Raw genomic sequence first — 12,974 nt, forward strand, 5'->3', positions numbered from 1 at the left:
AAACTGTCTCCTTATGCTGTGGTTACAGTCAGGAGAGCGACTCTCTTAAAACAGTGTCACATAAAGTTGACTTAAGCAGCTTTTTACCTGTCCAGGGCTGAGTTCCAAATAAAGTTGTCTCCAGCCGGACAGGGTGGTTTGGTTTACAGTGCCAGGGGGGGACGGGGGGGGGGGGGTAAATGAAGCTTTATTGCATTTTGTGTCATGCGGGTATGTGGTCTCGAGAGCGTATGCACACGTACACACACACACATGCTCTATAGCAGTGGTCCCCAAATGTTTTATGTCCTGCCCGCCCGCGCCCACCCTGGGAGCCGGGCCATGGTGGGGGATGGAGCCAGGGCTGTGGGCCTCCGGAGTTGTGGTTGGGGCCAGGGGCCGAGCCTGGGGCTGGGGCTGTGTTTGGGCCTGGAGCCAGGGGCAAAGGCCAGGGACACAGCTGGGGGTGGGTCTGGGGCCAGAAGCGGAGCCGTGACCAGGACCTGAGACCGGGGCCGCAGCTGGGGGCAGGGCCAGAGCAGAGCTGGGGGCAGAGAGGGGCCGAGCGGTGCTCCATCCCCACGCCTCTGGGGGCTGGCCCCAGGCCCTGCCATACTCCCCCAAACGTTCTTCCATGCCCCACAGTTTGGGGACCACTGTGCATTAGTGTATCTATAAACAATCAATGATCCTGTAACAACCCTAATGATCGCAGCTGCTGCTGTGGGACTAAAATGGCTCTTGGCCTGTTCTCAGTTCTGGCAGCCTCCTCCTCAGTGACGCTTCTGGTGCAAACCCGGATGGTCATTGCAGTATGTGCTATGACTCCATGCCTTCCTTCCCCAGGTTCACCCCGGCATGCCCCCTATGCCTGGGGGGCATATAGGGCAAAGTGAGGGACAGAACCCTTCCCTAAGGTACAAAGTTCCTGTACCTTCCTCCGATCAGAGACAGGACACTGGATTCATTGTATCATGAGTTTGATCCATGACGGCAATTTCCTATGTTCCACCGTGATCGGAACCAGATATTGACAAGCCAACGTTGAAACTCAGTCTCGTTTGCCTCACTGATCTCAGTATAATTATGCATATTACAGTAGCATCTAACACTCCCAGTCAAGAACAGGATCCCTTTGCATTAGACGCGGTGCAGCCACGTCAGGTACATCGCCACTGCGATCGGGAGGACTGACTGCAGCCTGGGTAGACGTACCTGAGCTGGGTCTGATCTAGCGAGATTAAAGCTAGCCCCAGTAGCAACTGTACTGAAGCCGGGCAGTGGCCGCTCAAATATATACCTAGCATCCTGGGCAGGCGAGGCTGGCCCGTGCGGCTACCAGTGCTGTGACCATTTCACCGTGATTATTCGCTAGTTTAAAGCCAGCTGAGGTATGTTGATGTGACGCAGTCACACCTCCCCATGGCAGTGTAGTCATACCCTTTGTGAGATCCTCTGCCCTCAAGAGCTTAAAATCTAAATAGGCAAGAGGGAAAACTGAGGCACAGAGCGGTTAGATGTCCCCTGTCCACTTCACCCCACTCCCAACTCTATGGATAGGAGAGGGGGGCACTGTTGCATCTCTCATTTAGCCACCTCATTTCTGCAAAGCCCCAGGAGTCCACCTGTGCAAATAATAACCAAGAACCACAGGCCTACGAAGACCAGTTAAAAATGCAGTGAGCAGTTTTCCATCTCCACATGTGTATGTCAGGTGGAAATTAAACCCGCTGTGGTGACTTTCCAAAATAACCCTGGCTTGACTAAATAAACCAATCAGCTACTGATGGCTGTTTCTTTTAGTTTATGCAACCCTAAAATCCAATAAACACCTCAGACATGAAAAGAAACCATGGGGAACAAGCAGTGCCGAAAAACCAGCCCCCATTGATTGGAATTTTAAATAGATCTGCATGGAACCGAGCAGCTACCCGACTTTCCGAGCGTGTTCCAGCTTTAGCAATGAATGTCACTGTGCATCCACCCGCTTTCGGAGCCAGTAATGCCTGTGGTCTGCATGGGAGCTGACAGTACCCACAGGAGAATGTCACATTTGCATTTCTCAAACAAAATAAAAAGGAACTGGTTTTTGGCCCGGAACTGAAGCCTGCCCACCGCCTTCATTCTGCTGTTGTAGCAGTTGTTGGGAGAGAGATATTTCCTAATGAAATGTGATCTACTGGGGACACTGGGAAATCTGGCCCCAATTGTGGGTTCCGAGAACTGGGAAATCTAGCCCTGGAGCAATCCCAGTCCCACGTGGCCAAGCACTGAGGGAACTGCTCTGGCTATGTGACATGTGTCTATGCCAGGGCTGCTGAGTTGCAGCCACAGGATTGAAGAGAGAACTGGGATTTGGGCTTTTTTTTTTTTGCTTCTCCTCCTTCCAGTCCAGCCAACCCATCCCCATGGATCCTGGCAGCCAGATGGGGGAGCTGCTTAACCCGGGAACAGTCTCCTCTCTCGCTGCCTGTCTCCATGGCAAATGATCAGCACTGGCAGTTCCAGGGCAAAAGTGAGCCGAGGAGCAGCTGTCAGAGCTCAGCAGAGATTGGTGAACGCCTGTGATAGGACTGACTGAAGCAGAGGAATGACTAGCTGGGTGCAGAAGTCCCACGCCACTTGCTAGATCAGGGCAGATGATGGGCAACTGCCTCCTTTCTCTGTTGCTTCTTGTCTGCTTCTTGCTCTTCTGTTGCCCATTCCCCCCTCCATTGCCTCTTTTCCACCCCTCCCCAGCTCTGTTGGCTCTTTACTGTGCACATCCCATAGTCTCTTCACTGCCCTTCAGCCTCCCTCCTATCGCTTTCCCGCTCTGCTGCTCCTCAGTCTTCGCCACTGAAACTCACACAGTGTTAGTAGTCCTGGTCCTTGCGAGGCCCAGCTCAGCAGAGAGGATCAGAGCTCATCTAGCCCCCCTTTACTGGGGTCCTAAGAAAAAGGGAGAATATATTAACACCAAAAAGTCCCACTGTTCTGTGTCATTTTCTTAGATCCGCGTGGAAGCAGCAGGAATAGCTGCTGGAGGAAGGGAAAATAGAGAGATACCAGGTCAATGTCACGTTAAAAGAATTGCTGCTTCATTTCTTCTATCCAGCTGCTTATCTGGCCCCTCTCACCATAGCATCTCAGCGCCTCACAGTCTTTAATGTATTTATCCTCACCATACCCCTATGAGGTAGGTAGTGCTACTATCCTCATTGTACAGATGGGAAACTGAGACTCAGGGAAATGAAGTGACCCGGTCAACATCGCACACAAAGTTTTGTGGCAGAGCTGGGAAATCAAACCCTGGTATCTTGAGTCCCAGTCTTGGGCCGTTAAAGCAAACTCAGCCTTCCAGAAGAGGCAAGGTAGGTTTTTCTTGCCACTATCATGTGTCATTAATGATTCTGCTGCCCAGAATAGATATCTTTTGCAAAATTTATTTCTGACTGTTTCTACTTTCACGTTTTTATTTTCACAGGAACATTTTGGGCACCAAAATCATTAATGACCCATGAGATTGATGAGAGAAACCTACACTGCATTTTCTGGAAGGCTGAGTGTATATATATGTGGGGGGGGGGAGAGAGAAAATATATAATTACTTCAGCTTGACCCCATCTTAGAATCCTAGAATATCAGGGTTGGAAGGGACCTCAGGAGGTCATCTAGTCCAATCCCCTGCTCAAAGCAGGACCGATCCCCAATTAAATCATCCCAGCCAGGGCTTTGTCAAGCCTGAGCTTAAAAACTTCTAAGGAAGGAGATTCCATCACCACTTCTATGACAAATGTGGAGACATTCCAATATAGGCAACACATTTTAATTTCCCTCCAAAGCAAAGTTTTGCAAATCATATCAACAGCAAAAAAACAGGAGACAGGTCATCCTGAAGTAGTGTGGTCCTGTGGCTAGGATAGCGGTTTAAGTTCACATGGTTACTTGAGGTTCCTGCTAGCACTCTTCTTCTGTGACTCAAGTGATATGGGTTCTAGTCCTCACTATGGATGAGTTCCTTCACAAGTCTGTGTGCCTCTTTCCATTTCGATCTTGTCTATTTGTGAGGAAGCTCTTTGGGACAGAGATAGTCCATCACTGTGTGTTTGTACAGCATCGAGTAGAAAGGGGGTTTGAGCTTGGTTGGGGCCACTAACCACTACTGTAATACAAATAGCAGAACCATTTGTATAGTGAGTTTAATTCAGAAGGTTGCCAGAGCACACACATTACAGTATATTAGGATCACTTGTTTACCCCTGGAATGCAGCCAGTTCTGGGGTGGAATGTGGCTGCCATTGAAGCAGTAGTCATGCAGTAGTTTAGGACAAGAAGTGGAAAAATACTATGTTCAGCTGATCCTGCAGGAGGAACTTAGGTCGGCAGAATGCAATTACCAGAGTGGGAATTTGTCTCGGAGAAGAGACTTACCCCCTGTTTTTGAGACAGCTGCCAGAGGAAATGCAAGGACCAGAAGTTGTCAGCACCTCTGGTTTTCTTCAGAGCTAACACAATATCCTCCAGCGGCACAATGCCCCCCGCTGCATTCTGGGGCATGAATTCTGTGCAAAAGCCATTCAATTGCCTTAGCCACTGGAGCAAGTCACCAAGGTTTGTGGTGGAGTCTCCATCGCCAGCAGTTTTTTAATCGAGATTGAATTTTCCCCCCTAAGAGATCTGCACTAGTTCAAACCGGAATTATTCTGGGGACGTTCCACGGCAGGGGTAGCCAGACTGCAGCTCTTTTACAGTTAAAGTGTGGCTCTCACCCCCCCACCCCCATTCTCCACCTACTATACTGTTTGGGGGAGCTTGCGGCTTCTGACCTGTGGCGAGGTGATGGGGCTAGGGGCTTCTGCCCGGCAGGGAGGGGGCTCTTGGGGCATCAGCCCTGTGGGAGGTGCCTGACGGGGCTCAATAAAGCCATAACTGACAGGCGCACCCTGCGGGGCTGAAGCCCCGAGACCCCCCAAACCCACAGGGCAGAAGCCCTTAGCCCCACCACCCCACCACAGGTCTGAAGCCCTAAGCCCCAGCAGGGGAGTCCTGGCTCTCAATCTTTTGAAGATTGTCGTATTCGGCTCAGAGGGTTAGTAAGTTTGGACATCCTTGTTCTATGGCCTATTTTAGGCTGGAGGTCAGACTAGATGATCACAATGTTCCTTTCTGGCCTTAGACTATTAAATGTGCGGCAAAATCACGATTTTTAAGCTGGTTTTGCTTAGGAGATTGGGGGACTTAGATTCCTCACAGGTGTGTGTGTGTGTGTGTGTGTGTCCCTAACTGACACAGCAGTTAACAAATCATTCACCCAGAAGTGCATCACTTTTACCTACGGCCATATGCATGCAATACAAGGAGACTTATTAACTAGCTTTGCATAACTGAGTGACTGTGTATTTTGTCCCTTTGCTGTGTTTCCGTTTGCACTAACTGTTCTGTTAATAAAGTTAATGAGGGTTTGTTTCCCTTTTCCCCTTTCATCACAAGGACATAACAAATGAGATCCAAAAGGATAATCGTTCTTATATATTAAACTAACGGCTTCCACAAATCACTTTGGGGAAGATGACCTGAAACCACCATCTCTCCTAGAGGTGATTTCCAGATTTGCATGGTGAACTCCATTGAATTGCATCAAATGCTGGGAAAACATACTCCTTCCCTACGGAGCAGGTGAGATTTTACAACTCAACAGCTGGACCCCAGAGAGCCAGAGGGCAAGAAACACTGAACCGTGCATAGCGGGCCTGGATTTCAAAGCCGTGTTTGCCACAGTTCTCCGCACATGAGACAGGTGGTTGTGAGCACAAAGGTACCTCGCCCTGACTTTTCTGGGAACCTGATGTACATTGCATGGGTCACGGAGGCCCCGATTCAGCAGCGCACCGAAGCACATGTTCAACTATATGTGAATAATCCCAGCCCTGTGCCACAAAGCACTTAGGCAATCCCTTCCCCTCTCTGCACCTTCATTTCTCCTCCCCCTCTTTGAGTACATCTGCACTGGAGCTGGAGGTGAAATTTCCAGCATGGGCAGACATACCAGCACTAGCTTTGATTGAGCTCGGAAACGAAAAATAGAAGCAGTGCCACCATCACCCTAGGCATGAGCCCATCTGAAACCCTGGCTACGTACTCCAGTGGCTCCCACCGCTCCTGCTGGCATGGCTACACTGCTACTTTTAGCATGCCAGCTCCACCCCAGCTAGTGCAGGTGTGTCTGCCTGAGCTGGAAATTACACCTCCAGCCCCAGTGTGGACATACTCTTTGTCTTGTTTAGAATCATAGACTATCAGGATTGGAAGGGACCTCAGGAGGTCATCTAGTCCAACCCCCTGCTCAGAGCAGGACCAATCTTCCATTTTTATCCCAGATCCCTAAATGGCCCCCTCAAGGATTGAACTCACAACCCTGGGTTTCGCAGGCCAATGCTCAAACCACTGAGCTATCCCTCCCCCCCATAATTTAGATTGTTAAGCTAGTGAGGCAGTAGGACCTTGCTCTCAGCTGAAGCTACCAGAATCCAAATAATAAATGACAGCGTCAAGACTTCTTCAGTACTGGAGGCAAAGCAAGGACACCTGACACAGAAGCCAACGTTCTATCCACGAGACCATGTTATCTTCCCGGCCAGTGAGGTGTGCTGGAAGCCCTGAAGGCTGAAGATGGCCATTCAATTAAATACATTAGCAATCAAAGAGAAATAGTTATTCCGGGGTATTCCTTGCAAAACTCCTTTCCATCTCTGAAAGATCAGGCCAGAGGTTCAACACATTTGTCTGACAATGGCTTTCTAGATGTTGCTAGAGCACACTGCCCGGAAGTGAGTTTCGCCACGGCCAGTAAAACAGGACTGTAAAAATTTGTCCGAGGATTCAGGCATGCAATTTTTACCAGCCAAAAAGAAAGTCAGCATCTGGAAAAACTCTATGGCTGAGCAGGTGTATGTGCTTCTGGGTTGTCTGTCTAATGCAAATGTGGTTTTCTCGAGCAGGGCTCTCCCAGAGATGGCCTCCAGACACCGTTTCAGAACAGAACAAACAGAAGCAGCTCTTCTTTCCATTAGAAGTCAGGCCCAGACGTTACGCAAGCTGAAGCGGAAGCTCATCGGTCATTGGCCAGCCTAGTGGGAAACGATTAGAACATGGCCTCTTGACAATCCAGGATTGATAGCCATTGGACTGGCCTTGGGATAGTGGCTGCAGCTGGTTTCTGCACTGGAAATTATTCTACTTGGAAGCTCTGTTGTCCAAATATTTTGCTACCAAAACATGACGACTAGATAGTTTGTTGCCAGAAACATACATGGTCGTGTGAACTGTCGATGAGTAACCAAAGCAGGGGAGGAATGTTCTCGTGGTTAAGAACCTGGCCTGGGACTCAGGGAAGCTGGGTTCAATTCATGGTTGTCACAGACTCCCTGTGTGGCCTTAAGCAACTCCTTCCCCCTTTCTGTGCCTCAGTTCCCCATCTGCAGGATGGGAGGAGGAATAATCCTTTCTTTGTTTGTCTTGTGTATTTAGATTGTGAACTCTGCAGGACAGGGGCGGTATCTCTCTCTCTCTCTCTCTCTCTCTCTGTGTACAGCATCTAGCACAGAAGGCTGTTAATGACTATTATTTACTTACAGGAGCACTCTACGGGACAGTCACTGATTTGGTGAGTTCATAATCTAACCTGATCTCAGGTGGGTCCTATGGGCACTTCTATAATAATGACAATTAACAATAAAAAATGTGGCTAGAAAATGGAATTGGAGCCAGCAGAGGGGAATGACCACCCTAATTAGAGAGAGCTGAAAGAAAAAATATGGTCAGAAATTTAACAGCTTGCATTATTTATGTTGTTTGGTTCCCATTTTTCCCTGCCTGGATGATGAAAAGAGACTGGTCAGTTTTGCTCTGGTTTCTAGTCAGTTTCCAGTTATTTTCACTTCTAGTTCTCCTGTTCAACCCCAATACTGCAATGGTTGGGTTGTGAACATTAAAGCGTGGGGGTGTTTACATTGTTTTAACTTTTCTTTCACCAGATTCTTTTTTAATTTTATGGCCTTAAAAGATCACTTTTTTACTAAATCTAAATTTGGAGCCAAAATGGATCCCTGGTGTGTTTACAACAGCATTGGAGATGGATGGAAGTCAGGGCTGTTGAGTGGAAGATGGAGGTGATACTTTGTGGATCAAATGGCAAGACGGATGGACACACCGGGAAGCTCACATCTTTTGGGGGAGGATTTGGTCTCATTTGCCATCCAAATGAAAGTGGCAAATAGACACCCAAAGCAGTGACAGCATGAAAATCTGGGACCCATTACTGAACTGTCCCAGAAGTCAATGGAAGTTGAGCACCCTTGCAAGACTGTACAGTACATAAAGCACTTTTGTCTCTGATCAACCCCTCTTTGTATGTTGCATCCCTTGCCCTGCATCTGCTTTGGCTATTTGGATAGTGAGCTCTTCTGGGAAGGGGCCGTCTTTTATTTATTAGGTATTTGCACGGCATTGAACACAATAGAATCCCTGACTGACACCTCTTGCCATTTCACAATACAAATAATTATCAGTAATAACTGTAATGAGTTGGGGGTTCTGACTCTGCCACTTCTGAACTGTGGGTGATTTTCTGAAATTGTATCAAGAAATTACTGTACCATGGAAAGCCGACATGCACTTGGATCCCCCATGAGTTAGCAGGGTTTTGCCATGTCTCTGCCAGGCCAGAGACAGTGGTGAATGATCAGCACTTAATGATTGTCTGTTCAAAGTAAGACACCTTGGGACAATAGGTTTGCTCTACCTGGGAGAAGACACTTCCTCCTCTTGTCTGAAGCGGGGAGGAGTGGGGGGGTGATGGAAAGTTACCAAGATGCAGAACAGGAAAATAGCAAAGGTGGTCTATAAAGCAGTAGTCTATAAAGACATTCAGAGGGGGGAACTGGGGGCAGGAGCCATTTTTCCCCAGATTAAGACCATAGAATATTAGGGTTGGAAGAGATCTCAGGAGGTCATCTAGTCCAAACCCCTGCTCAAAGCAGGACCAACACCCACTAAATCAAGCCAGGCCTTAAAAACCTCTAAGGATGGAGATTCCACCACCATGATGAGGGAAGCTGCTGCAGGGCAGGGTAGGTAAGAATGGGAAGGCCACTGCCTATGTGTGATGGAACAGAGGTGATGCCCCCAGAGCTCCCAAGGGAAGGGTGAGGTAATGAGGGACATTGCATTTAGGATGTTTTATTGTTTGTGTGATCTGTGCTTTCTCATGCTTTCCATGATTAACTATAAAGAGCATGAAGTTGATAGACTGAACAAAGAGCGTGTGTGTGTGTTGATGGTGGCACAGCCCCTGATAGAACCAGAAGCTTCACACCTTTAGGGTGGAGTTCCAGGAGAGGGGTGTGCTTGCATACTGGGGCATCTGCAGTGTCCACCAGAAGGGATAGGCTGCACCAGAAGGGATAGGCTGCTAGACAGCGGGTTCCAAGACTCGGGGAGTGGGGGGTGCCAGATAGAAGGTCTGCACCCTGGGAGTGTGTCTAGGGACCCTGAGATTGAAACAGTGGCTGGACTCAGTTCAGGGTCCAGGAGCTTGAATCCAAATCACAGAGGTTTGGATTCCCCTCACAGCAGTCCTAGTGAGAGGCCAGGCAGGGCTGCTGCAAGGATCTGAGACAATAATGTTTGCTGCTTCCAGGACTCAAAGCATCCATTGCATCTTCATGAAGCTTCTTTCTGTCCAAGCTGAAGTGGGCCAGCTGCTTCAAAAGACATTCTCTCTTCCAGCATTTGCACTTGGCTCCCAAAAAATGCACTTGTTCCTATTTGTTATCAGATGAGAAGGTGTGGGTAACCCACTGAAGCCAAGCGAGCTCCTGCGGCTTGTACATTGCACTCTCATTGGCGAATTGTCTGAGTTCATTGGAATGCCGCTTGCTTTCTTTTCACCAGCTCTCTCTTTCAATAGGCTCCGTGTTTGCTGTGCTTTGAGCTGTCCGAGCCTGGACTCCTCGGTGGCTGAGGCCAAAAAGCCCATTTTCTGCTGCCTTCTCATAAAAAGAAAAATGGCTCCAAACCAAATAATGACGTGGAATCAAAGAGCCTCGTACAAATCATGTTAATCACCCGCGAATACTCGGAGCAAAAGTTGTTTTGTCTTTTTTTCCCATTTTTCTTTTTGGCAGTAAAACTGGGAACGAGCGACCGGAAGTTAGAAATTGTTAGCTTACATTTTACAAAGCTTGGAATGAGCCTTTTAATCTGAGAGTGTTAGAGGTTGCACAATCTCAAAATCTTAATGCTCTTATCCAATCCATCCAGCTATCTAGCTAATCTTCTACCTTTGAACAAATCACAAACTTTTCCTAACACTAGAGCAACAGGAATTTGAGGGGGAAGATCCCTGAAATAACTCTGAGATCTGTTTTCTATCAGACGAGAGGCTCTCAGCCTGGGAAAATCTCAGGAGATATCAAAATGAATTCCCTATACCACGGCTTCCCCTCCAAAATTTAGGCTGTGAATTTTGAACATTTCTTGTTTTTCAAGAATCATGGGTGATCTTATCTAAGCATAAGTTTCCTCTGGTCTTCCTCCAGGGAGGGGAATTTGTGCTGCTCATTACCAGAGTTGGCCAAAACTCACAATTTTTGGTTCATAACATTTTGCATTTTTGGTTGATTTCACTTTGGAGCCAAGCCTCAGCTAGAGATGAGGCTCCAACCGGGAGTGTGGACATCTTGGCATAGTCTGTCCTGGAGCTCTGGGTAGAAGTGAGACTCACAGGGCTTCTACTTCTCCTGCTTCATAGCAGGAAACGGGGTAGCCCCTGGGTCCCCAGCCCTGGGACAGTTCTCATGGCAGCAGAGCAGTAACTAAGCATTTTAGCACTCAGGGTGAGCAATCATATTTGCACCCCCTAGAGGTGACATATGGGGGGTATGCAGGGCCACATGGCCCCCCCAGATTTCTGCCTTGCTAGGGGGATGCACCCCACAGTTTGAAAACTGTCACCTCCTGTCAGGAGTCGGTAGCTCTGAAGCTGGTGGGAGCTGCCTGTCCCGTTCAGTCCCCTGAGTCTACATACTGAGGGATCCAGGGCACTTGTTGGCTGCCCAGCAACCCAACCTGCCCTGCTCCCTGAGCCGACTCCCCCTGCATGGCCAGGTGCTCCCCAGGAAGGGCGGGTGGCACAGCTTGGAGCTGTCCCCTGACACACTCTTGCCTCTGCCCTGAAGGAGCCCGGTGCTGGCCAGTGACACCCCCAGGAGCCGGCCCCGCCCAAGGAGCCCAGCTGCCATGAGATGTTCCCGACAGTACTCACCCCCTGGGGGCACCTGCCTCTCGCAGCCCAGTCACAGCCCGCTCGCTGCCCGGGGACCTGCCACTGCAGCCCGGTCATTCTCCCCACACTCCCTCTTGCCTTGCCCTAGTTACGGCCCTGCATGACAGGGCTCCTCCGGGAGCTGTGGACCCTGGCATCCAAACTCCCAGCATCTCACTAGGCAATCAGGGAGTTGCCAGATGGAAACTTGCCTGTGTTTTGCTGGAACCTGCGACAGGTCTGACAAAATGTTTTGCCCCCTCAAACTGGCATTTTCTGATGAAACTACGTGTAGTTGGAAAATTCCTGACCAGTTCTACTAACAAACCTCCTCCATCCCACAACTCTGCTGTTATCCTTACCTTGATAACCCTTATCTTCTGTACTAATCACCCTCTCTCTTTTAATACTTACAAGAGCAATGGGACCTGCAGGTTGCTGAACTCTCTATGGCCTTTTCATTTCGGTGCCTCCATTTTGAAAGAGATTTAGGCACCAAAAGCTGCTGATAGGTACCGACTGGGATTGTCAAAAACACCTATGTGCCTAGCTCCCATTGAATTATCTGTATCTTTTGGTGGCGAATTACATTTAAAAAGCTGTCTAAAGTTAGTCACCTAAATCCAAACTTAGTCCCCTAAATGAAATTGTCCTGATTTCCAAAGGTGCTGCTCATACACAGAGCCTGTCAAAGTCACGGGGAGGAGTGGATGCTCAGCACTTCTGAAAATCAGGCTACTCTTATGTAGGTGCCTAAATATAACATTTGTCAACAAAGTTTGAAAATACGGGCCTGCAAGTTAAACACCAAAGGGGAAACGGTCCAGTCCTGTCACCTTTCCAGACCAGGATCTGCCACTGCAATCAGTGGGAATTCTGCACACACTCTGCTTCTGAGATCAACTCTTCAAGGAGGTAACTAACATATGTCTATGAGTCAGAAGAAAGCAGGTCATCATCTCAAAGCAAGACAAGAACAAAAGGTATTCCAGAACTGAGAAGAACAAAAGAGCAAAAACTCAGCACCTCTTTTCTAAAGCAATTCCAGCCTCAATCATGATCAGTTGGAAGGATCCTCAAGAAAAATGATGATCAAAACATTCTGGGTTACAGGGTCAAATCCAGTACAGGTCATCAGTGACTGTATGTTGTTACTCTCTGATGGCTGTTTGGTATGACAAATGAGTTGGTGGCTATCAATGGTTAAGTGCCCACATCTCAAATAATAACACCACTAATTGAGTTCCTTTTTGATGGTCTTGGCTTGGAGGCCATGGAATGAATGGGCCATGGAGACTCAACGACCCTCTTTTGTCATTTGATATGGTCCCCTCCAGGTTAGGGAGAGGGCATATCAAGAGGCAACGCAAGGCGAAGCTAACCCAGACTATACTTGACTTGTGGGAACATAGAGGAGTCTAGGCTCTTGAGCTATTCATCTGGCACCTTTAATTGGTCTACAAGGTCTAAATACATGAAAAATAAATGGTAATAAACTGAACAGCACATCCAGTTCTGGTCCAGTGTGGCCAAAAAGGCTAATGTGATCCTTGGATGTACAAACAGGAGTGGGAGTAGGGGGGTTGTATTACCTCTGTGTTTGGCATTGATGCAACAGCTGTTGGAACACAGCGTCCAGTTCTGTCGTCCACAATTCAAGATGGATGTTGGAAAGTTGGAGAGGGTTCAG

General features: G+C 48.4%; 1 long non-coding RNA gene across 1 annotated transcript in view; it reads left to right on the plus strand.

Annotated features, from left to right (window-relative positions):
* The first annotated feature begins 5,534 nt into the window (after positions 1–5,534).
* LOC140906093 (uncharacterized) overlaps positions 5,535–12,974 on the plus strand; it is a 33,057-nt gene continuing 25,617 nt past the window's right edge. Inside the window, exons 1-2 of the long non-coding RNA XR_012157040.1 lie at positions 5,535–5,637; positions 7,596–7,624. This is a non-coding gene — a long non-coding RNA (uncharacterized lncRNA). The remainder of the gene's footprint in view (positions 5,638–7,595; positions 7,625–12,974) is intronic.

Source organism: Lepidochelys kempii, chromosome 2, assembly GCF_965140265.1.
Source record: "Lepidochelys kempii isolate rLepKem1 chromosome 2, rLepKem1.hap2, whole genome shotgun sequence".
Classification (NCBI taxonomy): domain Eukaryota; kingdom Metazoa; phylum Chordata; order Testudines; family Cheloniidae; genus Lepidochelys; species Lepidochelys kempii.